Source organism: Neoarius graeffei, chromosome 2 (assembly GCF_027579695.1).
Source record: "Neoarius graeffei isolate fNeoGra1 chromosome 2, fNeoGra1.pri, whole genome shotgun sequence".
NCBI lineage: Eukaryota > Metazoa > Chordata > Actinopteri > Siluriformes > Ariidae > Neoarius > Neoarius graeffei.
In genome coordinates this window covers 2761427-2766172 of record NC_083570.1, presented here as the reverse complement: position 1 = coordinate 2766172, position 4746 = coordinate 2761427, and the positions used below count along the sequence as shown (strand labels likewise).

At 41.7% G+C, this 4746-nt stretch overlaps 1 pseudogene; it reads right to left on the bottom strand.

The window, feature by feature from the left end:
• Positions 1-1348, bottom strand: LOC132876066 (trace amine-associated receptor 1-like; annotated as a pseudogene).
• Positions 1349-4746: the final 3398 nt, after the last annotated feature.

The window sequence follows — 4746 nt, the reverse complement described above, 5'->3', positions numbered from 1 at the left end:
TCAATGTGAATAAAGATTAATTCTTGAAGAACCTGACTGAAATATTTTCCCAGATAAAACAGTCCACAGTGCTTTCCTAAACCACCTGTAGAAAAAAGTGTACACGATTGGGTTACAGGTCGAATTTAAATACCCAGTCCAAATTAGCATATTGAACAATCCAGGAGGAAGCATATAACCAGTAAAAGGATTAATAACATTGCAGATAAAAAATGGCATCCAAAGTGAGAGAAACACGCCCATAATCACCGCCAGAGTTTTTGTCGCCTTTTTCTCCTCTTTGCTTATCATCGATTGCACTTTGTTGAGTCCTGAATGGATTTGGCTTGTTTTTTGTGCAACACGGAATATTTTTTTTTATAAATGCTAAGCATGATGATACCTGGGAAATAAAAAGAGAGCAAAGACAAAGCTGTGCTTGAGGTGACGCTTAGGAACAAAATACAAGCACCTTCACAGACAACGTTTTCGTGATAAAAGTCTCCCATGCCCAGGATGTTGAGACCAAGAAATATTATTCCAAATCCAACTGCAAATGAAACGCTCCAGCAAATGGAAATCATAACCAATGTGACAAAAGGTGTAATTATGGTCTGATACAACAATGGATGGCACACAGCATAATATCGATCAACAGATATGAAACACAGGTTTATAATGGATGCGGTGCACAATGTAATATCAACACTGCTGTGAATTTTACAGAAGAGATTCCCCAAATACCAGCAAGACTCGACAGATAGAATCACGCTCAGAGGCATTACAAATCCTCCTAACAACAAATCCGTTACAGCCAAAGACAGGATGAGATAATTCGTTGGCATGTGGAGCTGTTTAAAATGAACAATGCTCAGGATGACAAAAAAGTTTCCGAATACCGTCAGAACCACCACCAAGCCGAAAAAGACATAGAGCGGCACTCTGAGGAGGAGCGGGTAAGCAACTTTTGGGCAGGAGCTGTTGGAAAATGCGTCGCAAAGTGGAATGTTGTCCAATGTCAGTATTTGGCTCGAGTTCATGTCAAAATCCATCTGCTGAGATGTTTTACTTCCTGCAAATAAATAATGAACAAGATACTGAACACAATGAAGGTACAATTTTCATCTATAACAACATTCAGAACACAGTCATCATATCTGTATCCGTAACTCACCATCAATCCTCCCTCACATGGACTGACCAGTCACTATGTCCTGCTTATAACCTTTATAAAAACACTCACACACCACTCTTTTTACCAACACATGTTTTAGTCCCAATGGCCAGTGAAAACCCAGACCAGGCCAGTATTCCCAGTCTAATTAGCTGTCATGGCTGAAAGGTTTTCTTCACCTCTTGCCCTCACCATCTCGAGATCAGTCCCCCTGTGTCACCCAGAGCTCTGGGGGTGAGTCGCGAAAGAAAGATAGGAACCCCATGAGTTCGCAATCTTTATTCACAAGTCCCCCATGAGACGAGAGAATACAGGAGGTTTTATATGTATTATCTATGTGGATGAAGTGACATCACTGTTTGATATCTGTCCATGTGTGTGTGTGTCTGTGTGGATATGCAGCTGTGGGTGTGTCTGACATCATTGCAGACCTTGGCGCTGTTCAGACACATTTCTGATCAATAATACACATTTCATATCAAAATAAGCAGAATGTTCTGATGATATGAAAGCACAGGGCTGTCCCTGATGCACAGCCTATTCTCATGATATGATAGCAATGTTCAGACAGACTGGAATTTTTAAACAAAGATACTGTGTCTAGCTGACCAGAAGGTCATTTTTAACTGAACAGAATAAATCCTTACAAAGGAATAAAACCTTACAATGGCTCATAATGTCCTCATTATTTTCTCTCCATGGATTAAAAACAAAAAGGCAGTAAATCAGGCCGATATGAGGAGCTGGACTTGCTTGTTGCCTCAGGAGGTACATATTTATTCTTTGGCACCATATTTTGAATCTTTTCTGCTCTAATATGTTCACTGATTCCAGTAAAGTAATGAAATCCTAGCAAGGCAAAAGAAAAAATGCATATGATGAACAGCATATTCTACCATGTGGCATCACCATGATGTTTTCTTTTCACTCAAATAACAGTGTCGCGTAAAAAAATCCACGCTTCAACTAGATGACATCATTACTGTGTTCAACTAGATAAACTGCAAGAAATGCTGGGAGAAATAAACACATTTTTCATGCATGTCCTGAAATTTTTGCATTCAGTGAAGTGGCTTTTCTGCTGCTTTCATCGATAAAGCAGAAAAGTTTAGCATTCAGGTGTCTCTTAACTATTGAATAAACTTCCCAATATCGTAAATGTGCAACTCCTAATGTTGTAGTCACAACCACCTAAACTGAGACCAAGTCATGACTGAGACCAGAGTAGATTGAGACCAAGACAAGACCAAGACTTTGAGGGGTTGAGATCAAGTCAAGACCAAAATCAAGGCAGGGCAAGACCAAGTCAATACCAGGACCAGACCAGGGTGTGTGAAGGGGGGTGGGAGAGGGGTGATAGCCATTAACAGAAAGAAACATTTCAAATTAGCAATGACTCACGTTATTGGTCACATTTGAAACAGGAAGTTTTACATACTTTTTTTTTGTTTGTTTCTGTTTCTGGTTGAGAGTACGTCGTGCGCGTTCTGGCTGCCGCTTCTCACCAGAGCTTTTTTTATTTTATTCCTTTTTCTATTTTCATTTTATTTATTTATTTATTTATTTATTTTCTGTGTGTTTGTGTAGTTTGATGTTTGTTTGAGTGTTTTGTCCGCCGGTTGTGGTGTAGCTCCGGACCTAGTTTTGGGCGTCGGTTCCCTCCAGGCCTTGGTTCGCTGTGGGTGATGCCTGCGCTCCCAGCTGTGGACTGCAGTGAGCCTGTTGCTCATTTTACATCATGGTTGTCCAGCGCTCTGTGCTTTAACGCTTGGCGTGATGTTCTGGGCGATGTTGCTCAGTGATGTCGCGGCGGCTGTGCAGGCGGTTTGGGACACACCAGCGATCTGCATGGTGGAGCTTCTCTGCTCGCTTTGTGGATCCATGGCGTGGTGTTCGAGCGATGTTGCTGACGGCGTCACGGCGGCGGTGCTGGAGATGTGGGACTCATTTTTGTGCGCCTTTTGGTGGGACTGTGGCTGCTACACCACTGGAATTACATCCTGACCCCTACTTGGTGGACTTTTTACTTTTTATTTTTTTATTTTTATTTTTTACTTATTATTTTGTTATTATTATTATTTTTTTCCTTGTCTATAATTGGAAAGCATCCTTGGGTTTCTTGAAAGGCGCTATATAAATTTAACTTATTATTATTATTATTATTATTATTATCCGATCACAGTAATGATGTTAATAAATAAATCAGACAATGCACAGGCAATTTAGGGAAATCCCTACATTTGTGGTTGTGACTGGCCTTGAAATGAAATCCTGAGCTCTCTATGTCTGAGACTAAGACAAGACCAAATAAAAATACAGTTGATTCCCACATGAGACCAAGACCTTCAAAAAGTAGTCTTGAGACCAGTCTCAAGTACTACAAAACTAGCAACTAGTATTGTTTCCAGTGACTGCTGCTCCATTTTTGGCTTTGTAGGAAAGCATGAGTGTTTTCATTCTGATACGGGCAGCTACCGGACGCCAATGGAGGGAACGTAGCAGTGGGGTAGTGTGGGAGAACTTAGGAAGGTTGAAAATAAGCCATGCAGCAGCATTTTGGATCAGTTGCAGAGGTTGAATGGTGCTGTTACACTTGTGATGTGGGTTCTTTTTTTTGTGTGCATGTCTCTTACGAGGTACTGCCCTCTCCCCTCCCTCTTCCTTACCATTGCAGTAAGTGATCAATTAAACACAGCTGTGCTGAATTTGCTCATCAGGACCTGGTGGTTAAAAGACTGGGAGAAACATGCAGATGGGGCCAGTGGGCAGCATTCAGGCTGTGTTTTGACTGTAACTCTTATTAACAGTGTTCAAGCTGTGTGTTGTGTGTAAGTGTCGAACCTTTAAGTGTGTTGTTCTGGAAATGATAACATTAAATTTAATTCCCTAGTGGAGGGAGGATGTCTGCCGGTGATGTGGTTGTGTTTAATTTCACATTTAATCTGTTGTATATATTTAATCAGTTTGGATTCTTTTCTTTTAAAATAGTTTCCTGTTGATTTATGTACAAAGTTTTAAGTTGTCAGTAAACTTTTGAGTTATTCATATTCTTCTGGTTACTTTATTCCTTTTCCCCAGGACTAACTTTAATTTGCTATATCCCTCACTCTCTGGACCTGCCAGGACTGAGTTGGAGCTCTGTCAGAACCACTATCATCAAGGAAAATTATTTACTGGTACATTGCAATATTTGCAACAAGTTGTATTTGGCAGGTGCATATGTGGAAAGACTTGGGGCAGGGAGAGCACACCTCCCTGCCCTACCATGTGCCTACATGGAAAGGCAAAAGCAGGGAGAGCCACAGCAAACCCCCCACCCCCACAGAGTACAGAACAGAGCAGGCATCAATGACAACAGAGATGACATTGATTAAGGTCAGAATATGGGACCTCCTTGCCCTTCCACATGCCTATGTGGAAAGCCTTGAGGCAGGGAGAGCACCTCCCTGCCCTATGTCCCTGCATGGAATGGCTAATGCTGGGAGGGTGGCAGCAGCAGAAATAGCATGGATTAGGGGACCTCCCTACCCTTCCATGCGCCTATGTGGAAAGTCTTGAGGCAGGGAGAGCACCTCCCTGCCCTTCCATGTGCC